Source organism: Trichosurus vulpecula, chromosome 3, assembly GCF_011100635.1.
Source record: "Trichosurus vulpecula isolate mTriVul1 chromosome 3, mTriVul1.pri, whole genome shotgun sequence".
NCBI lineage: Eukaryota > Metazoa > Chordata > Mammalia > Diprotodontia > Phalangeridae > Trichosurus > Trichosurus vulpecula.
The window spans coordinates 21,512,250-21,535,560 of record NC_050575.1 but is presented as its reverse complement, the minus strand read 5'-3'; the positions used below and the strand labels follow the sequence as shown (position 1 = coordinate 21,535,560).

At 44.2% G+C, this 23,311-nt stretch overlaps 1 protein-coding gene across 4 annotated transcripts in view; it reads right to left on the bottom strand.

The window, feature by feature from the left end:
* Positions 1 to 22,311, bottom strand: part of INF2 (inverted formin 2) — an 87,352-nt gene extending 65,041 nt beyond the window's left edge. For 3 of the 4 annotated variants that reach the window (XM_036748906.1, XM_036748907.1, XM_036748908.1), the window contains exon 1: positions 22,060 to 22,227. The gene's annotated coding sequence lies outside the window, so the exon portion shown is untranslated. Of the gene's footprint in view, positions 1 to 22,059 lie in introns of all 4 variants that reach the window. The other variant, XM_036748909.1, reaches the window with a different exon arrangement.
* Between the last annotated feature and the right edge of the window lie 1,000 nt (positions 22,312 to 23,311).

The window sequence follows — 23,311 nt, the reverse complement described above, 5'->3', positions numbered from 1 at the left end:
AAGAACTGACAGCTCCTGCCCCATGCATACCCACTGCTTCTATCCTGGCATCAAGAGCCTTAAGGGATTTTTGTGGTTATGTGATGCTGTGCTGCAACCCAGAAAATGGGTCACTTCTTGTATACACCTTGCATTCACATCTGGCTTCACTTGGAAGGAAAGAAAAAAGGAAATACACATTTATTAAGTGTCTATTATGTGCAGGCACTGAGCTAAAACCTTTACAAAGAAATGGGTCACTTCTTACACACTTCGCATTCATTCACCTGGGCTTCTCTTGGCCAACTGCTTCTGTTCTGGCTGCCTCCCTATAATGGCAAACAAAGTAGGACTTTTTGCTCTTTTTCTTTTGGAGTACTTCTCAGCACTAAGACAATCAAGTGCCTTTGATTGAGTCTTGCCTTTGTTTGAATCAAGAGTCTTTGATTGAATCAAGAGTCTTTGATGACCTGTTTAAGTCACAAGAAAGCCTAAGTCACATGAATTTGAGTCACATGGTTGTGACGCCCTCTGTGGTCTGACCCTGAAGAAGTGTATATTTACTCTGAGGTTAGCATTTTGCTTAAGGGCTCACTCATTGGAAGAGCATTCATGTAATTTGGCCAGACGAGACTCTGGGTAGCTGTTAAGGAGTGCCCCACCCTTGTCCTGGCTTTGAAAATCCAGATGTTGGTGCTTCTTTCTCTGGTAACTATGTATGTAATTGGCAGACAGCTAGAAGCCCTGTCTGTTGATTTGTGTTATTTGCACTATTTATATAATTTCTGCTTGTAATTTCTGTTTGTTTTCTCTGAAGTTCAGGGTGCTGACTTTTTCCCCTGAACTAAGTGAATGATATATGTATGTTTAATTAAAGTGAGATTGTAAACCCCTTTAAATTGCTTTCCTTCAGAAAATTAGATCAAAGAACCTGTGCTAGAAGCCCTCCTGTGTGCTGGTGTTATTGGTCTTACACCTCCGCAGCAGCTGCTAGTAACATTGGTGTTACACTCCCCTCTCAACATCTCTGGCCCAGCAACACAGACCTAGGCTATGTTTATTCTCTGAACACATCTCAGGGCCAGAAGACAAATCTGCACAATTTTGGGTGTCAGGAAACATGGATTTGAGTAACCTGGAAAAACCTGATTTTGAGTGACCTAGAACAAGTACCTTCCTGTCTCTGGATCTGTCTCCTCATCTGTAAAATAAGGGAGTTAGACTCCTTGCTCTTTAAGGTCCTCCCAGCTCTGGCATTTTAATTTTTACGGTACTGGTCCCACCCATCAACTGGATAAATTTCCTGAGTACCTTAGGAGGATCTGACACCAGGAGTGGAAACAGAGGAGGAGGAGATTCAGGACATGCCCTGGGAGAACTCACAGTCCTGGGTGGAAGACTAGACTATCACACACAATGGCGTGAATAGAGAATTACACTACACTGTTTGGTCCAGACAGTGACCTGGGTAGATCTCCAGATTCCTTCTTCCTAGACACTACGACTCTGTTTATGAAGCCTAAGATAACATTAGTTTCTTTGGTTGCCATGTCCTGCTGTTAATTCATTTGAGTTTGAAGGCCACTAAAACCCTGTTCATTTTCCCCCCAATACCTTCCCCCAATTGTTTCCACGTATTTCTTTTTTTTTGAGGGAGGAAGGCAGGGCAATTGGGGTTAAGTGACTTGCCCAAGGTCACACAGCTAGTAAGCATGTCATGTGTCTGAGGCCACATTTGAACTCAGGTCCTCCTGACTCCAGGGCCAGTGCTCTACTCACTGCGCCACCTAGCTGCCCTTTTTCCCACATATTACAAATTGTCTTTCCCATCTTGTACTTAAAAAGTCGATCTTTTACACTTCCCCTCCCCCAGGGTAGGAGTACATTTATCTTTACTCAGAGTTGGGCCATCATCCCAGCCTGCCAATATTTGTAGGTCTTGATTCTATCATGCAACACAATAGATTGCCTCTTCTTATGATCTACACATCTCATATACCTTGTCGTATGAGCCTTTATCTGAGTCTGATAAAAAAACCAATATGAGTTAAGGTCATACCCTTCTACTAGAGATGTCTCTCTAAGGTAACATCAACCCATTGGAGACACTTATTAGGTCTGATTAGTGGTTATCAAATGCTGTAGACTTTACCTACTCAGTAGCTCCATCGTCTGTAGCCAGAGTATTACAATAGCAAAGTTGTCCCTCTCTCCACCCCTCCACTCTATCTGACACTGAGTCAAATCCCTGATGCTCAGCTGTGACCAAACCACTTGACTCCCCTGACTAAATACTTTTCCTGGCTCCCCATTATTTTCGCGAGATGATCTAAATTCCTCAGGGTAGCATTCAAAGTCTCAGCCTACTTTCATCGTCTATTGTTCCACACAAATGTCTTCTGCTAGGCTGTCAGTCTCTCCTGTTTCTAGTGGTTCCCAACATTTCCTCATGCTGTTTCTCCCCCTCCGTCTACCTTGAGGACTTAAGTCACAGAATAACAGATAAGCACTCAATTAACTCCAGCTGTACTGGCTCTCTGTGGGGAAAGAACTATAAGCCAATTTATTAATTAGGATAATGTTTACATTTCTATTAGCATCTCTAATTATCTGTTACCTCTCAGATCTTTCCTATCACTAGGCTCTTTCAGTACGTGATAAAGTGTGAATTTCACAGCTAGGTGTGAATTTTCCCTGGCTCCTCAGCATCCATGCAGCACCTTCACATAATTGAAGTTATATTCAAGGCACAATTAGGCTACTACATCCATTCCTGGTAGCAGATGGATGGGTGGGACCCGACTAATGGACCCAATGGTCCTCTACCCTTAGTCTCCACAGTAGGGGAGGAGCCAGGAACAGTTAAAAGAGATAGGGACCTGAATGAAGTCAGAAGACTTCATAGAATCTCAAAGCTGGAAATTACCCCAGAGGAAATTTAGTCCAACCAAAACATGAGCAGGGATTGTCTGCATAAGATCTCTGAGAAGTGGTCATCCATACCCCCACCAGAAGATATCCAGTGACAGGTTGCTGGATTCCAGGGTATATGGTAGGAGATATAAGGTATAAGAAGACTGGAAAGGTCAGGGTTCAGGGCAGGTTTTGGAGGACTTTGAATGCCAAAGAGGATTTTATATTTGATCCTGGAGGTAATGAGGAGCCACTGGAGGTTATTAAATAGTGTGTGTGACATATTTAGACTTGTACTTTAAGAAGATGAATTTGACAGCTGAGTAGGAGAAGGATTGGAATGAGAAGACTTGACACAAGGAATCCACCAGCAGGCTATTTCAATAGTCCAAGTGTGAGGAGCTGAAAGCCTATACCAGGGTGGTGGTATTGCAGAGGAGAGAAGAGGGCATATTTGAGTGATGCTATGAAGGCAAAACTGGTAGGTCTTGACAACAGGATATGAGAAAGAGGAGTTAAAGATGACACACAGATTCAAGTCTGGGTGACTGGGAGGATTGTGGTGCCCCTGACAGAAATGGAGAAGTTGGGAAGAGGGGAGTGTTTGGGGAAAAAAGATAACAAGTTCAGGTTCGGAAATGTTGTGTTTAAGATGCCAGTGGGTCATCTAGTTCAAACTGTTCAAACAATTATGTACAATGAGATATAGACAGGATAAATTAGAGATACTTAACAAGGGGAAGGTGCTAATATTAAGGATGACTAGGAAAGGCTTCTTACAGAAGCTATGACTTGAAAATATGACACTGGAGATCAGCAGAGAGGTAAGGGTTGGAACAGATTTAAGAATCATCAGCAAATAGATAATAACTGAATCCATGAGAGCTCATGAAATCACCAAACCAAATAATACAGAGGGGAGAAGGGGGCCCATGACATAGCCTTGGGGGTCCCAAACCCACAATTAGCAGGCATAACTTGGATAGAGATCCAGCAAGGGAGACTGAGGAGTGATCAGGTAGAAGGTATTAACAAATGACCCCTGACCAAGATTGCAAAGAGTTTATTGGCTGAGAAGAACCTGCAAGGACAGAAAAGCTTACAAGGGAGCAAAGAGTGAGAAAGCGCGCACCAGCAAGCTCTCAGCTGCTTGAAGGAGGTGTAGAGAAGGGTGAGATATTAATAGTTTCGAGAGGCTTTCTGTCAGGGAGTGGGGATTAAGGGAGAAGACATCTGTAGACACAAAAATCCAGGAAGCAGCATAAAGTTCCGAGCAAGGTCCCAAGTCTGCAGCTGCTGCTCAGGGTTGCCCTCGTCAAGGCTTGCTCTGTGGTGTGTGGCCACTATCGGTATCTCCAAATTTGGCTAGAATTCCCTCACAAAGGATCATTGTTGTGTCAAGCAGCCCAGGGCTTCAGAAATCTTTCTGATTGGCTGGTTGTTGTGTTACCCCAGTGTCCTGCTCCCCCGTAAAGAAGGGAAGCTCCAACGTACCTATAGTCATTACAAAGCTCACAATTCACAAACAAGGAAAGAGACAAGAATATCAAGGAGAAGAGGGTGATTGATGGTGCCAAAGACTATGGAGAAGATTGAGAAAAGGTCTTTAGATCTGGCTTTAAGAGATCACTGGTAACTTTGCAAAGAGCACTTTCAGTTTTCCACTGAATGATGCATAGAGAATTAAGAAGAAAGAAAGGAAGTGGTAGGCAGCCTTTTGGAGGCGTTTACCCACAAAAGGGAGGAGTGATATGGGATGCTACCTAACAGGGAATGAGCATAAGGAAGTTGGCAGTGGGGGATGGGAATGGGATTTGATTGACAGTTTGAGGTTCAGAATCACTGGAGAGTATGAAGAAGTGGGAGTTTGTCAATCACTGATGAATGAGTTCAGGTGGGTTATTAATACTCCTAGGAGTTTAGCCTCAGAATGGAGTTCTCTCAAGGCGTAGGCAACTAAGGCAGTGAACCAGCTGGAAATGGTGTTTCTTTCCTATTACTGCAGGCAGGTGTGTCTAGAAGATAGAACAGGCCAGAAGGACTGGTGTCTCTGTCCCCTGAAGGCAGGAAAGGTTGCCTGGAAGTGAGAACAGGTCAGCCTAGAAGACTCCAAAGGGAAGGCATAGCTCTCATCCCATGCTGATAGGAAAAGGTGAACTCAGGAGACTGCAATGCAATGGTGTCTCCCTGAAGCCCTATGAGCAGGAAGAAGACAGCTTAGGAGATCAGGCATGCTCTCTGTCTTCCAGCAATGGGGCCCTTTCTACTTCTGGACAAATACAATTATGTCAAGATCTACCTCTCTGCAACTATACGCCCCTCCTCCATTGCTGCTAGTTCCATCCCTGAGGGTCAAGCAGAACAAAGCTAACCCCTAACATCTCTTCTGTATGAATATGGTTATCACAGCTTTGCTCATTCTTGAGGCAAGCCCTCCCCAGTTCTTTCAATGGGTGCTTGGTTGGTGTGGTGCCAGACTCTTTACCACCTTGGTTGCCCTTTTCCAGATATACTTCTTGCCAATGTCCTTCTTAGAACCTTGGCAGCATTCCTGATCTCCTAAGTTGGCTTCTTCCTGCTCATACGGGATCAGGGAGACACCATTCCATTGCATGCCAAATCTCCTGGGCTCACCTGTGTTGGTAAGCAAACTGGGCTCTTAGCACTTAGTTCAACCAAGTGCCCTTGAAGAGTTTGGCTTTTGTTTCCTTTGAGTAATTCAGTGTATTTCATTGAGTCTTACTAAATGCTAAGCCCAAGGCTCTAACCCCTATTAGGTGTTAACCTAACCTATGTGGATGTGAAGCTCCCAGGGTCCTAAGGGGAGGGGCTAAAACCAGAGCCAATCACAGGAGCCTAAGTTCTGGTCATTCAGATGACGTTTGATGATATCTAAAATGCTTTAAGAAGAGAAGACAGAGCCATTTGCACAAGGCTCTCACTTTTGGTGGCATGGAGACTCTGGGCAGCTGTAGCTAAGAGCTCTCCAGCTTGTAAACCCGGAGGTTGGGACTTTGTTAAACTCTGGTAACTATGCATTGGGATTTGAATCAGACAAGGTCTGTCTGTTGATGTTTGTACTTTGTATTTTGCTCTGAAGCTCAGGGTGCTGGCTTTTTCACCTGAACTAAGTGAATGGTATTTGTATGCTGAATTAAAGTAAGCTTGTCAACCCCTTAACGTTGCTTTCCTTACTAAAGCAGATCAAAAGAACATGTGCTTTTGCAGCGTACTGGCAGCATTCTTGTTGTTGGGGCTTGTGTTGGTCTTTCACTCCGCACAACAGCTGCTAGCTGGATTGTGGAAACATCATCTCTTCCTGCCAGTGGGGAATCAGAAGACTCCAATGGGAGTCTTCTAGGCTAGTCTGTTCTCATTTCCAGGGGACCTTTCCCTGCCTTGGCATCTGAAACAGAACATGCTACTCTAGATGTGGTCTGGCCAGGGTAGGATACGGTGGGACTACTGTCTCCTGAGTCTGACTCTCAGTTTCTTCATCTTTAAAATGAGGGTAAGACTTGTGCTCTCTCTTTCCTAAGGACTATTTTGAGGAAAACACTTGGTCAGTCTTCAAAGATTATAGAAATATGAGCTCTTAATCATTCACATTGTAGCTGGGAAAGGGCTTCCACTGTAGTCCTCCTGTAATGCTGTATCCTTATGTGGAGAGGACTCTGGCTTCCTGAAGGCCAGACTAGCAAAGAGCAAGTTCCCAAAAAGCTTAAAAAGACTTTGAGAACAGGCCCAGGAATGGGTTGCAGCATGAGAACTAGCATGGCAGAATGCAAGGGTTCTTTACCTTTTTGGGGTCATAGATCTCTTTGGAAGTCTGGATGATAATAATATAATAGCTACCATTCAGCCAGTTCTTGGGATAGCTAGGTGGTGTGGTGGATTGAGTGGTGAGCCTAGAGGAAGGAAGACTCATCTTCCTGAGTTCAAATCTGTTCTCAGACACACTTACTAGCTGTGTGACCCTGGGTAAGTCACTTAACCCTGTTTGCCTCAGTTTTCACATCTGTAAAATGAACTGAAGAGGATAAATGGCAAGTCACTCCAGCATCTTTGCAAAGAAAACTCCAAAACTTACTACTACTACTACTATTCTGGTGCCCAAGACTTGTCTGTGAGAGTAGGAGTTGGAACAAGGATCCTCAGTATGCCCTTAAATTTCAGTAATCTAATGGACTTACAATTAAATGAAAGGGGAGAAAAGATCTAACAACATAAGGCCCAAGCCTCTAGTCCCTGGTCTATTATTTGGCTTCAAAGTTCAGGGCCACGGAAGGGAATGTGGTCTTGACACTGGGTTATCTCAAAGAAGCTATCTCTTCCTTCCCCCCCTCCCACTAACAAAGGTAAGATGGAAATACTAACATTGCTTTGGCTATTGGATGGCAGGTATCTTGGGTTCTGGGTCTGACACATAACAGCTGTGTGACTGTGGGCAAGTCACTTAACCTCTGTCTGCTTCAATTTCCTCAACCAAAATGGAGACAATAAGGGCACCTATCTCACAAGGTTGTGGTGAGAAACAAACGAGCTAACATTTGTAAAGGGCTTAGCACAGTACCTGGCACATAGTAGGGGCTTAATGCTTGTTCCCTTCCTCAAAACCCAACACTAGAGAGTGTGTTACGGAGAGAAAGGCTCACTGGGTTTAAAACAGAGTTGTGTCACTTACCATTAGCCTCAATTTCTTCCTCTGTAAAATGAGAATAATTCTTACACTCTCTTTCTCTACTTAAAGCTGACGAGGATTGATTGGGATACTGTGTGTAAAGGTTTTGTGAATTATAACTAGAAGTGACAGATCTGGAGAAAGAAATCAGAGTTCTGGTTCATATTTTTATCCCTTAGTCACCAGCTTCTTCATCAAGTAATTCCCAGTTTGACCTACTACAGACTCTTCGAACAGTAGCAACTCATCTGAACTCCTGCCTAACATCTTCTACCCTTTCTTCCTTCTATCTTTCTCTCTAGACAAAGAATGTTTTAAGATGCTCTTATGGCCATAAAAATAAGATTAATGTGAGAATTTCTTTTTTTTTTTAATTTTGAAAGCATTTTAAGTACTCAGTAATCATCCTTCCAAAGAGATACAGGAACTTGTGCTACTCTTGGTCTGGCAGGCAAAACTTTTCCTCCTATGATCCTGTCACAGACATCTGCTGACACTGGCCTCTGACTTTCTGCCATCTCTGCAACTGGGAACGCCAGGTTCCTCTCTGCCAGCTGAGTATAGTTATAGAGAAACATAGGAGCCACCACGGAAGAGGAATGTGACTGGATTCCTGGTCTTAACTATAGCTGGGAGACTGAAAAGAGGCATTCTTCTCAACCTTAAATGACATCCCAGAAGAGGGAGGCTAATCATAGAAACTGCAGAGGCACAGAACTGAATGTCTATATTCCAAATATGTGGGGAGAATATTTTACTCTACTATTTGAATCTTATCTGAGGTTATCATAAGAGAAAAAAAGACAATTCAAATTCTATAAAACTAAATTTTGCAGGAACGAAATCAAATATGTATAATGAAATGAGAAACTGATTACTGGGAAGAAAATCTGCATTAAGTATCTGATTAAAGTCTGATATCAAAGTCATATAGGGATTTGACACAAATTTATAAGACCAAGAACCACTCCCTAATAGGCAAGTGGTCAAAGGATATGAACCAGCAATTTTCAGAAGAAAAGTAGATGGCCCATAGTCATATGGAAGATTATTCCAAATCGCTAATAAAAAGACAAGTAGGAAAATTAAAATAACTCTGAGGTTTTACATTCACATATTGTCAGTAGTGACAGTCAACGTTGAAGGGCTATGTGAATCAGGCACATTCCTACATTGTGGGTGGAACTGTGAAGTGGTCTTCCCGTTGTAGAAATTAAATTGGAATTATGTGAGAAAAGTCAGTAAGTGGTTCAAATACTTTGACCTGAGCACTCCTACATACACAATTACAGAAAGAAAGGTTACAGATAGATGGATGTATGTAGATATATACATATGCGTATAATACAAAAATATATACAGACACATATGTATGTAATATTCATATCAGCACTTTTTGTAATAGCAAACTGGACCATGCAGTGGGTCCCCATCAATTGGAGAATGGACAAATTATGGTATATACATATAATGGAACATTATTGTATCATAAGAAGTGACGACTAATGAGAATTCACAGAAATCCAGAAAGACTTGGGTGAATTGACACAGAGGAAAGAAAACAAGATAGAGCCAACAATTAGGAGACATCTTGGGGCAGCAGAAAGAATTCTGGATTCGAAGGCAAAGAACGTAGGTTAAAATCCCAATTGTGTCACTTACTATCTATATGACCTTGGACAAGTACCTAATCTCTCTGGCCTTTGATGTCCTCATCTGTCAAACAAAAAGATCAAACAGTTACTTTCTAAAGTCCCTTTCAGCTCAGAATATAAGTGTGCACAATAACTCTAATAATATAAATTAGAACAATTTAAATAAACCATCTAGGTCCTTGAGAGCTGGTAAAGAAATTCACCCTCCTCTCCACCCAGAGGTGAAACTAGGGATGTTTAATTCCATATAACAAGGTTGGCTTTAATTCAATGTTTTTGTTAGAAGGCAGAATTCAAAGGGAAAGGGAGAGGATAAGTGGAAATTACTTTTTAAAAATATATACAATAAAACTTAAACTGCAATAATGATTATTTTAAAAATAAGTTGTACGAAACAAGATGAAAATCAATCTTTTCAAATAATAAAGTGCCTTGCAAACTTAAAAAAATTTATCCTTCAAATTACTTTATCTGGACTGATATAATGGCAATTTGTATGTATGTAGGACTTTGTGTCCAGTCAGCATTCCTTCCACCCCATCCCAACTGCTTTTCCTAACTGCATAGTTCTCCTTTGCTCTTAATCACATTCTACCTTGTATTCTACTCATCTGTATACATGTTGTAATTCTTCAGTAGCCCTCTAAAAGGGCTGAAACTGTATCATTTTTCATCCTTGTGTCCTCAGTAGCAAGCCCTCAAACAATGACTAGTTATAAAGTTCCCTCTATGTGCCAAGCACTGTGCTATGGATACAAATAGCAAGAATGAAACAATCCCTACGCACTAGTATGTTCTCCTGGACGAGACAATAAGCACAAATAGCAAGATTTGCAGCATAAATACAAAGTTAATAAATACAAATATATGCAAGGTCTTTAAATAGAAGATAATTTGGGAGGAAGGGTACTAGAAGTTGGGGTGGGGAGGGGAGGGAAAGTGCATCAGGAAATGCTTCAAGCAGAAGGCAGTTCTGAGTTGAACCTTAAAGGAAGAGAGGGACTTGTAAGGCAAAGAAAGGAGAGGAACAAGTACGTGGCTGGACATGGAATGATGATGGATGAGAGATAATGTTATGTGCAGAGAAGATAAGTTTGGCTGCATCACCAAGAATAGTACGGAGAGTGAAGTTCAATGGGACTGGAAGGGTAAGATAAGGCCAGGTTGTAAAGAACTTTAAAAGCTAAACAAAGGAAATTATATTTTATGCTAGAGCAGGGGTGGGGAACCTTGGGCCTTGAGACCACATGTGACCTTCTAGGACTGTTCAAAGGGCTGAGCTTGAGGACCTAGAGAGCCACATGTGGCCTCAAGGCCAAAGGTTCCCCATGCCTATAAGCTATAGGAAATTGATTGAGTAAGGAGTGACACAGTTAAATCCATAGGAAAGAATTATTTAGGCAGCTGTGTGTAAAATGGCCCAGAACTGAGTCTTTAGGCAAGTAAGTCAATTAGGAGGCTGTTGCAATAATCTAGGCCAGAGGTGATGAGGGCTCCACCTAAGGTGGTGGTTGTGTGGGTGGAGAGAAGGGGCCAGAGGATGCAAAAGATATTTTCACGGTAGAAACAAGATCTGACAAGTGAATTGGCTTGCTGGATTGCGGGGAATAGCACGAGTGGGGCCCTGTAAAAAGCTTGTCTGCGTCTAGCTGCAAACAGCAGGCATTCAACCAACACTTCGCGCCAATTAGCTGGCATTTTTGTAAATAACTCAAATGTCAAACAGAACAAGATGATTACATTCGAAGGGGCTGCTCAGCTGTGAGAAGTGAGGGATAAAAGGTGATGGGGCACATGGGCTGGCCTTGGATTCAGAAGGAAAGAAGTCAAAAGTCAGCTGCTTCTTGTCCTCGTCAACAGCAGTAAACTTGATCAGGATGAGGGTGAACACCTGAAGCAGGGAAGGACTGAAACGAGGGAAGAACCATTAGAAAAAGAACTGGAATGGATCGGAGATTTAGAACTGGAAGGGACCTTCGAGGGTCATCCATTCTAATTTCATTTCATAGATAAGGCAAGGGTCAAACCACAACTTGGCAACTAAAGCAATTTATAAAAAACAACAGAGCACCAGCCCTGGAGTCAGGAGGACCTGAGTTCAAATGTGACCTCAGACAATTGACACTTACTAGCTGTGTGACCTTGGGTAAGTCACTTAATCCCAATTGCCTTCCCCCCTCCAAAAGAAAAAATTAAAGCCAAAAAAAATTTTTTTTAATAAAAAACAACCACCTAAATTATTATGGATTAAAAATAGTACTAATTCATATGCCCCATTTTTTTAACATTGAAAAATATTAAGTTCAGGTAACTAAAGTAATGTAGGTCCCCCATTTCTCTTCATTTATGGAAGTTGGGGGAACAGGGGTGAGAAAAATCACTTAAAGTAAATTGGGCCCTTTTTAGGCCAAGTACCAAACTGGAGATCATGCAAAACGCCACCCACTATAATAACAACATAGACATTCCTTTGTAAACTTTAAGGTAGGCAAAGCTCTTTTACGTGCATTATTTAATTTGATCTATACTTGAACAATCCTTTGAAGAAGGTGCTATTTGTCTTCTTGCTTACAGCTGAGGAAACTGAGGCCGGGAGTGACTTGCTCATTGTGAAACGGCTACGAAGTGACCGGGCTGGAACTGAATGAACAGTCTCATGTTATTTAACACAGGCTGGGATGGAAGATCTCCTAGCAAGTTCAACCAGACTGTCTAGTTTGAGAATCAATTATTAAAGTGGATACAGAGATAATGAAATCTCAGTGCAGCACCACATCTGTGCATTATGGAGATTTCTGCTGCCCCTGTCCCTTCCAGCGACCCTAACTCCACCTGCCTTCCAGGGCTGTTGTGAGGATCAGCCAATCAACAAACATTTATTAAATGCCTATTAGTGCCTGTATGTAACGTGGATTTTAGTGTGTGCAAGGTGCTTTTCCGTTATTCTTTTTGAGATAATAGTTCCCAGGATCATAGATACTAGTTCCCAGGCTCCGTGGCCACAACAATCATCTAGTTCCCAGGTTCATGGCTTGTAAACATCTCCACCATGCTCACGAAGCATTATATACTGATAAATAATATAAACATTTGAGTTCAGCTCGTAAATACCCACTGTGATGGCACAGTAAGATATAACAATGAGTTAATATAAACTTGTGAAGCTATGGCTGGCAAATTGCCTTCTTTGTCTGTTACCCTATAGATCAAGTAGGCACTGGTCAGTAAGTGGGGAATAGGAATGCACAAGGGGGATGTGCATGTGTGTTTGCCTCAACTGGCCCCCACTGAGGCTTAGGGGGGAATATGACAGTGTTATGCTGTGCGTGCCTTGATTGGCCCCCATCAAGGCTTGGGGGGAATCTGTGTGCTTACCTCAACTGGCTCCCATTGAGGCTTAGGGGATGCTAGGAGTTATGCTCCCATTCTCGCCTACTCTGTGAGAAGAGTAATTAAGGAATGCTGTAGGAGTTGGTGCTCCTATTATCAGCAACGCCTTTGAGAAGATTAGAATAAAGTAAGTGACTTATCTGACCCCTTATTATGTCTCCATTTCTATCTTCCTGTCTGCCCAGATAAAGACTGAACCTGCTAGCAGCTCTTCTGTGCTACCTGTGTGACAGTGCCAGTAACAAATGCGGTAATATTTGTAAAGTAACCAGCATAATACTTGGCAAATGGTAGGCACGTGGTAAGTCCTTTCCTTTCCCTCCTTTCCTTTCTTCCTCTCTTTCTCCTTCTCTCCCTCTTTCTTTCCTTCCTTCCCTCTTCCATGCCCCACCCCCCCAAGCTCTGCTGATAACTACAGTGGAGCATCTTCCTCATATCTAACCTGATCATGGAAGATCTTGAAACATATGCTTGGGGCTGGATGTCGAACATTAGGAAATATTAATAATTCTTATCTTTCTCCATTGGTTAAGTCTGGCTCCCTCAAGAATGGCCTAGATGACCTATGCAAATCTTCACCATAGATCTCAGTCCCTATCTGCAGACCCCAAGCCACTCCACCCAAGCCTACAGTTAGGCAGCCCTTCTCTCCCTAGGGCAGACTGATTATTGGACTGTCGGAGCTGGAAGGAAGCTTAACATGCCTCCATTTCCTCACAAGTAAAGTGAGGATGATGACAACTCTTCCCCAACTCCCTTACAGGGCCATTATAAGGACAGAGTTTTCTGTAACCTTGGGAATTATAGAAATGTGAATTATTCTCTAATGTCGCTTCCTCGTGGGAAGCAGAGGCCCAAAGAGGGACAGGGATTTACCCAGAGTCACCCAGGTAGTAAGCAGCAGAACTAGAGTGCAAATCCACTCTCTAGTCCTCAGACTACCAAGCCAGTGATGTGAGAAGGCTTCTGGGTATCTGCCAGCTTCCTACAGACGATGAAATTTTAGCAGAGAAGAAAAGGGATTTGCCCAAGGTCACGCAGATAGTAGATATTGCAAAGGGTCCACAATTTGACAGATGCCCAAGTGCTATCATTTTCATATTCATTTGCGTAAGGTTGAACCAGACGCCTGCGAGGAGTCTCTAGAAGCTGCAAGATAGCACCAGCCTTCTCCTTAAATGACTCAATACAACAAACAAGCAGATGTATCTTTAGTGCGTGTCTTGGATGTGTTGGTATGATGATTTTTCAAGTGTACAAGTGATTGACAAAAGTTCATTTAAAGGCATTATCAAATTCACGATAACTTTTTGCCGTGCTTTCTCAGCCACTCATTAATAATTGCTAGTATTTATTTGAAAAGCTAATGTTTCTATAGTACTTGTATATACGTCCCAGGCACTCCATAATTATTATCTCCTAACAACCCTGGGAGGTAGATGCTATTATCCCCATTTTAAAGACAAGGAAACTGAGGCAAACTGAAGACCAGGCCCTAAGAAAACTGAGGTAAGCAGGGTGACACAGGTAATGTCTGAGACTGGATTTGAACTCAGGACCTCTCTCTAGGTCCAGTGCTCTATCTACTGAGTTACTTCTTGTTCAGTTATATCCAGCTCTTTGTGATCCTGTATGGGGTTTTCTTGGCAAAGATACTAGAGTGGTTTGCCATTTCCTTCTCTAGCGGATCAAGACAAACAGAGGTTAAGTGACTTACTCAGGGTCACATAGCTAGTAATGTCTGAGGCTGCATTTGAACTCAGGTCTTCCTGACTCCAGGCACAGTGCTCTATCCACTGAGCACCTAGCTGTCTCCTCTAATCAACAGATACTAATACTGTGGCTACTACCCTGTCAAGGTACATGACTTTTTTTTTTTGACGGAGGAAAGCAAGGCAATTGGGGTTAAGTGACTTGCCCAAGGTCACACAGCTAACATGTCAAGTGTCTCAGGCTGAATTTGAACTCAGGTCCTCCTGATTCCAGGGCTGGTGCTCTGCTCACTGCACCACCTAGCTGCTGCACATGTCTTTTTTTTAATGTAAAAAAAGGAGTCCTCATACTGGAGAAGGTCCGGAGCCAATGCTCCATCTAGGCAAATGCCTTCATTCTTCCCAGTAGCAAACAAAGCATCACAAAGTGAGTTGGTGGAAGATTTTAATTAGAATCCATTTGTTTGAGTTTCTTCCACCCTTTCCAAGATGCTAAGAATTCTAGGTTTAAATATGATTCTGATCCATTATCTAAGTACTAGAGGAATCAATCTGTGGTTTATCCCCTTCTCTCCAGTAAATAGATGGCTGGAAAGTCAGAAGTGGATTAGCAGGGCAGGAAAGGTGATAAAATTTCACCTGGGCAGTACTGGCATCATCGCTGACTCTCTGGTGAAGAAATGAATAACTCAAATGAAATCTGGAGCTTTGGAGGGAAGGTAAGTTCAAAGCTTAATTGAAGTTCCGGTTTCTCCAGTATGCCTTCCATTACCTTTCTAGCCCACAGCGATCTTAAATCTAAACCACAAAGTTTCGAAATTGTTTGGGAGCCAGGGAGGAGCGGGAGCGAGGAGAAGTGAGAAAGAGGAGACGTTTGTTGTTAAAAAGTAAACAAATGAAAAGAAACTGCATGTAGAATTAGAGCGGCAGAGACGTGCAATACTATCCAGTCCCCCTTTCGCTCTGGAGACAGAAGTCTCATCTCAATGCATCCCATTTCTTTACTGAACATCCCTGTTAGGAAGTCTGGACTTAGAGGGAACAGAAATCCTTGGCACTGCCCTTCCTGCCCCCCACTGCTGCTTGGTTTGCCCTGTGTGGGACCATGTAGCCTATTCCTATACAAGGGCCCTCCATACACTTGACACAGTTGGCATGTCCCCTGTGACCCTTCTACTCTTCAGCCCAACACCACCACTGCCTTCAGTCATCTCTGCGTATTGCATGGTTGTCAGCTCCCACCTCACCCTGGGTGCCCTCCTTCTCTGGAGGCCTCCAGATTGTCCGTGTTCCACCTGCATGCATGATCCAGCCCAGATATGCACTCCATACCCCAGATGTGTTCCCTGAGTGGGACTATTGCCTCCTCTGCTTTAGAGATGAGATTTCTGTGCCTCTGGTTTCATCAACCACCCAAAGAGCACACACTCACTGAGCACCAATCATGTTGCCAGGTTGTTTCACTGGGGAGTGGGGCTCCTAAGGTAAATAACAACTGGTCTTTGCTCTTAGGAAGCTCATGGTTTGGTTGGCAAAACATGACAGACACAACCAAACAAATAAGGTGGCATTTGCTCAGGCCGGTGAGCAGTCAGTGACTCCAGGTCAGAGGCCACTTTTGGGTGGGGTGACCTTTCAGTCTCTCTAATGAGGATGGGAGGAGTCTGGAGGGCCTTGGTTGTTAACTCTCTCTCCTCTCCCCTACAGCTGGGCCAAGCTCCAGGCTAGACAAAGTTGTGGAACCAGATAAGGCCTAAGAGGTGGGATGCCAGTGCCCCAGGGATTCACAGGGTTTAAAGACAGGAAAGATTGGCTCTAGTCTGACCCACCTCATTTTTCACAGGAGGAATCTGAGGCCCACAGAGGGGAAGCAGTTTACTCGGGGCTACAATGGTAGTAAGTCCTACTACAAAAGTAGTAAGTAAGCAGGAATCTGAAAACCAGTTCTTCTGAAGAGATCTTACAAGCCATCTAACTGAACTAACAGATTAGGAAACTGAGGCGAAAGGAGGTTGTGACTTGCCCAGGGTCACACAGTTGGGAATCACTTGAAGCAGTTAGGTCTTCCTGACTCCAAGTCCAAGGTTCTATCCACCGTACCACATATCGGGCCCCCAAATGCAGCGAGTGGCACTGCTGACCAGATAAGCCAGTTTGCATAAAATATCAAAAGCTATTAATAGTTACTTTCCTTACACTATTTGTACTTTTTAAAAAATAGGGACATTTAATGTCTTCACCTAAAGGGAATGAACAGTAGTACTAATAAATCAGTTTCCTTATCTAAAAAATGAGGGGGTTGTCATCAGGTCTCAAAGAATGGTTTGTCCTGAGACCTTTTAAGGGGGTCTTTGAGGTCAAAATGATTTTCATAAGACTACTAAGAATGCTATTTGCCCATTAAAATACTTCTCCCTTTTCCAACTACATAACTGTGGGTCTGGATTTTCTTCATACGTTTCAACCAAAACAATCCTCTGCAACAGATTGAATGCATCAGCAGATAAGACAATCCAGCTGTCTTCTATTAAAGAAATTTGCAAAGATATGTGAAATGATGTCATTCTTCTCATTAAATTTGGTTTTGGAAAATATAGTTATTTTTCATAAAAATGTTATTTATGCTAACATGGAATAAGCTTATTATTTTAAATAAATTAATAAAATCTTTTTAAAATTTATCAGTTTTAATTTCTAATTCAATAAAATTTGATAGATATAACCCACATAAACACAAGCTCTTTGAGGTCCTCAACAAATTTTAAGAGACCCAAAGAGAACCTCTTTGGTTCTGATATCAAATTACTGGCCTAGATGACCTCTAAAAGTTGAACACCCCTAAACTTACATGTTTCTATTTCTTTGTATTGTACCTGGTTGTTCTCAGTTTCCTTATCTGTGAAATGGGTTTCTGGGACACCATTCACTTCTGGTTCTCCTCCTACCTGTCTGACCATTCCTCTGGTCTCCTTTCTTGGATCCTCTTCCAGATCATGCCCTCTAACGATAGATATACTTCAAGGTTCTGTCCTGGCCCTCTTTTCTTGTCCCTCTATATACTACTTCACCTTTACAAAATCTTTCAGTTACACCTTCTCTCCTCTGAGACTGCCACCACTCTGGTGCAGGCCCTCATCCAGATTATTGCAACAGCCTGCTGGTGGGTCTGCCTGCCTCAGTATCTCCCCACTCCAATCCATTTTCCATTCAGCCACTAGAGTGATTTTCCTAAAATGCAGGTCTAATCACCATCCCCACCCACTCCCCAATAAACTTCAGTGGCTTCCTATTGGCTCTAGGATCAAATATAAAATGCTTGGTTTGACATTCAAAGCCCTTCACAAACTATGCCCCGCCCCCACCTTTCCAGTTTTCTTATACCTTCCCCCCTTCTCCCCAGTATGTACTCTTCAATCCAGTGACGCTGGCCTTCTGGCTCTTTCCATCTGTCAGCTTCAGGCATTTTCTCTGGCTGCCCCCATGCTGGGAACATTTTCCCTCTTCTACTCCAACTATTGACCTCCCTGGCTTCTTTTAAGTCCCAACTAAAATCATACCTTCCACAGGAAGTCTTCCCCAACCCTTCTTAATTCCAGTGCCTTCCCTGTTAATTAACTCCCGGTTATCCTGTATATAGCTTGCTTTGTATATATTTGTTTGCATGTTGTCTCACCTGCTAGATAGTATGCTCCCTGAGGGCAGGAACTATCTTTTGCTTCTTTTTGTGTCCTTGTTACTTAATACAGTACATAGTAGGTGCTTAATAAATCTTTATTGTTTGATAACAATACTGATGACAGCACCTACCACAAAGGACTGTTGGAAGGTTCAAATGAGATAATGTACCTCCTAAAGCATTTTGCAAACTGTGAAGTGCTATCTATGTTTATATCTATACCTATATCTATATCTATAAATGTGTGTATGTGTTTAGTTATCATCATCACCACCACCACCACCATCATCATCCATATTGTCCCCAACTTTTCCCAATTCAGAGCTGGTTGTGAAAGGAGGGAAAGGGTTTTGAGTAGTGAGGGCAGTTTCTTTTCCTGGGGGTAGCAAAAGGCATGGCTCTCCCTTTGCAGATTCCCATAGCCTCTCAGAGTTATAATGAACAGCCCTGAAGTTCTGAAGTGTTCCAGCAGGGAGCCAGGGAAGTTCCCTGGTTGCTGTGACATTGTCTTAGCAGCCTTCAGGAATTAGCTAACTCTTTCAACCCACTGAAAAATAATTGCAGTTTGATCAGAGGAGAAAAGAAGCTATTTAAGGTATTAGCTTAAAAGGTCTTATGTGTGAGCACAGGCAATTAAGGCTGACATCTACATCAGCATCCTACACAAAGCCTGGGAAACACTTCATGTCACTTGTTAACTCCAGGTTACTCCTGAAGACCTTTTTATGCCATATTATCCTCATCCTGCCACTTCCCGGAATACTCCCTGATTCACCAGGAGACTGGTGATTTCTCATCTGCTTCCTCATGACCCCCCAGAAGATCACCTTTTCCTCCTTTCATAAAGGGCACCCTTCTCCCTGGAGGAAAGCTTGGAGTCAGCAGGCCTGGCTTCACATCCCACCTCAATCATGTACTGGCTCTAGATATCTCCCTGTCTCTCAGTGCATCAGTTCCCCCATCTGGAACATGAGGATAATGATACCAGAAGAGCCTGCCTCATAGGGTTATGAAGAAAGCACTTTGCAAACCTTCAGGGTTATAGCAATTAGCATGATTATTCATGTACACCTAATAATACTGACTCTAGTCTTAAGCCTTGTCTTAGCAGGTGAATCTGTGTCATTATCTGTGACACTGAGCTTCAATCTCCGCATCTCTAAAATGGGGGACAATAATAAATTCTACAGAATAAGCTCTCTTATAGGGGTGTTACATAGAAAGTGCTTCGTAAACCTTAAAAAAACCCCAGCAGCTAATAGTAATAATGGTTATCACCAGGCTGTGAGCTCTGGGGTCAGTGCCCAGGATAGGACCTCTGGCAACTAGGAGCTTTTGGACAATGAAGACAACAGTGAACAGGGCATCATGGCATAGAGAGCCCTGGACTTAGAGTCAGGAAGACCTGAGTTCAAATTCCTACAAATGATACTAACTAGCTGTGTGACCCTGGAAAAGTCACTTGGTGAATGTCATTTTCCTTCACTGCTGGGTGGCAAAGTGGAGGATGAGGGTGTTGGTGATGATGATGGTGACAGCTACCATTTATATGGTGCTTATTACATGCCAGGATGGAGGACCTGACCTGAAGTCAGGAAGATCTGAGCTCAAATTTGGCCCCAAGACCCTTAGTAGATGTATGCCCCTGGGCAAGTTATTAACCTCTGCCTCAGTTTCCTCAACTATAAAATGGAGATAATAGCCCCTCCCTCCCAGGGTTGTTGTGAGAATCAAATGAGATGATACCTGTAAAGAACCTAGCGAAGTGCCTGGCACCTGGGAGGTGCTATGAATGCTAGCTATTATCATAGGTGTGGCACTTTTCTCACTGGGCTGTTCTGAGGCTCAAGCGAGGTAACAGGTATGTAAGGTTTGTAAAGTGCTTTGCAAACTTTAAAGCAAAAGTCAGCTGTTACTATTCCACTCTCACCTACAATACACACCTCATTGCTGGGATACAACGGCTTACATGGCTATCCCCAATATTTGCCAGTGGATTAATCACAGCTTATGTTTAGTTCCAGGCAGATGTTCTGATGATAGCCCCTGCCCAGAGTCATCGGGCAAACCTTCGGGTGCCTCTAGGATGTGGGATGTCTGTATCAGGTGTTTCCCTCTGACATTGGGCAGGTACATGGCTCCTGAGCAACAATATGAACCTTCAGGATGCAATCCTGCTGAGGCCAAACATGGGTTTGTGTACTGTTTGCAGGGCTTGGTTTCTTTGCCCTTCTCTGCTGGGTGTTTTTCTCCCCTTGTACTGGAAACAGAGAAATCAAGGGGCCATGAGCTCCCCCTTCTCTGTCTGGAGACTAGCCTGAGGTCAGGAGCCCTGTCTTTTCCTTCCTATCTCCCCAGCAGTCATCCACCAAATAACTTTGGTTGACAACTCAGGAAAGGGTTTCAGTAATCGTTAACTATTCCAGGCCATGATTCAGCTACAGGAGGAAAATCCATGACCTGTGTTAATGCACAGCCACAGACAGACTTCTCTCCCCCCTTTAAGCCCAGGGAGCCTGTTGTTTGTGGGTGTTTCTCATAAAATTCAGTGACTCTCAGTTTAAGCTGGCAGTCCGGCCTCAGAATTGCCTTTCCCAGATCCTGCTCCCCACATTTATTCCAAAAAGAACACGAAGACATAAAATCTGAGGTCCCATGGGGCCTTTCTTTGCCCTTCTGCCAAGTGAACTGGTGCGTCTGTGGCGGGTGGGTGGAACAGAGGCCCGAGATTCCAGTCCTCGGAACAGAGGCTCCTCTCCCAGAACACTAATTTTTCGACAAGCTGACTCTCTACCCACAGCCTGGAACTCCTCAAAGTTCCTGCTGGTGGAAGGCACTCCCTCCCTCCTGCATCCAAAGGGCCAGGATGCTAAAGGGTTCGAACTCCAACAGAGGGGAAAATGATAGGAAACAGAGCTATAATTCTGTACAAATAGTGCTTAGTCCCAGACCACCAACACGGCGGAGGACTTTACCTCTCCCTCCATTGTCCCTCTGGCAAACATCCTCTACCCCCATTTCCTAAAAACCCCAAAGGGATGAGGAATACTTAACAAAAGCTCGTGGATTGACAGAGGGTAGAACAGCTCTCCTCTCTAGGTGATTGTAACTGTAGTTGGACTGTCCTCTTCATCACCATGTTGTGCCCCCTCAAAACTATTTTTACAAACCCTGCCTTAAGATTTTCCTAACTAGGACTTGCTTGGATAGCAAGAATGGGAATCTCCTTGTTTTCCCTCCAGCCTGCCTCCTACCCGCCGCACCCCAAACCTTCTATCCAGCTTCCACCCTCTCTCCACTTCTCACTACTCACTGCCCCCCCCCTTCCTCTCCCCACCCCGCCCCCAACCAGCTGCCAATCTCTTTCCTACCTACTTCAGTCTTGCAACCCCCTACCCTCAGGGTCTGATGACCTCAGAGTCACCACAGGAAAGACATAAATACTAGAATATACCCAACCCAAACCAAAGCGCTCAGACCCACCCAATCCCTTTGAACAGCGGAATCTAGAAACAAAAGTTGACGTTTCCTCCCTCATTTTTTTTTTTACTCAGATTCTGAGAATGAATAGAGATGGGGCAAAACTGAAAACTGGGTGCAAAGGAGGTTGGAGAATTTAATCCAGAGCAAAATCCCCGCTTCTCCCTGCCCATGGGGCAAAATCTGCCTTAGAGGAGGAGGCTATTCACTGGAAGAAATAACAGAAGGGGATTCAGCCACAACTGCCCCTGGTGCCCGGGGTGGGAGTGTCGTTGGGGCTGGAAGGATGGGGAGGAAGGGGGAGGCGCCCGGGAACCTGGGTCTTTCTCCCCGCCCCCAGTCTTTTTTGGCCCCGAAACCAGATCTGGGAGGCTGCAGTGGCGGGATCGGGCCCCTGGCCCCCTCCAGCAGACATGCAGGGACACTGGGCAGAGGGCTGCTGCCTCCCCTTTCCCATCTTTCCCCGCACGCTATGCACCCCAAAGCTGCCCAGAGGACGAGGGGCCAGTTCTGCTCGGGCACCCCTTCGGCCACAGCCTGCTTCCCCCTAGCCTTAGTTTACCCCAGACTTACCAGGAGGGGAGAAGTGGCACCGCCGGAGATTTCCTCTGTAGGTCTGTCTTGCCTGTGTGATTCAAAGCAGCGTCTCGTCTGCCCGTCTGTCTGTGTCAATGCCTCTGCCAGACAGAACGCCGACTCCCGGCGCCTGGCTCCTTGGCACTCCGCTCCAGGCGGGGCTCTAGAGCTGGAAAGTGGAAGCGCTGGGGTAGGTGCGGAGGCGGCGCCCAGCCCTGCCCAGCCCAGCCAGACCAACCCCACCAGCCCCGCCCCGAGAGGCCCACGTGGAAGGAGCTGAGCCTGGTACGGCCAACGCCCCGGGGCTTCTGGGGAGCCCTAGGAGGGGAAGGGAGTGGGCAGGGGGGCTGCTGAGGCCGCTGCAGGGTGAAGGGGTGCTAGGAAACCTGGGCTCCAGCACTGGCTCTTCTAGCCCAGGCTCTAATCCCCACCGTTCACTCCCTGTGTGACAGCGAATGAGACATTTCTCCGAGTCTCAGTTTCCCCATGTATCAAAGGAGGCTGTTTAGAGATCTTATGAGATAACGAATGTGAAAAAGAAACCGCCGGGGTGGTTGGAAAGAACCCTGGATCAGGACGCCTGGGTTCAATTCGGCTTACAAGTATTAAGTAGCAAACATAGACAAAGGATTTGTTTTTTGGGTTGGACCTGTAATTTCATTAGTATAAGAAAACCCCCCTACTAATACAAATCAGCACTGGCTCTAAAACAGTTTAAGGACTGCCGGGAATTAGGCCTAGTGACTTAGTCACACAGCCAGCCGAGGCAGCACTTGAACCCAGGTCTTACTGACTCTGAGGATGGCTCCCTATCCCTTACAACCTGTTACCATCTTGTATGAAGAAGGACTTTCTATTCTTCGAGGGGAAGAGAGATGGCGGGTAGGTGGAGGGCAGATATACAGATAATAAACAGATAAGTAGAACACACAAATGTTTCCTGACTTTGGACTAACACCCACACACTCAATCAGTTACCCTCCCCTCATTCCTATTGCAACCACAGCAGTGGTATAACTCCCATTCAGTCCTACTGCCACCATCCTTTTTCAGGCCCTCCTTCCCTCTAGGCTGATCGGGGGCCATAACCTTCTAATTTTGAATCCTGACTGGTCTCTCTAGTCCATACCCTCCACAGTCACCCAAGTGATTTTCCTAAAAAGCTCACCTGACCGTGTGACCCCTCTACTCAATGAAATCCCATGATTTCCTAAAATCTCTAGGATCATGTGGCATTTAAAACTGTTCA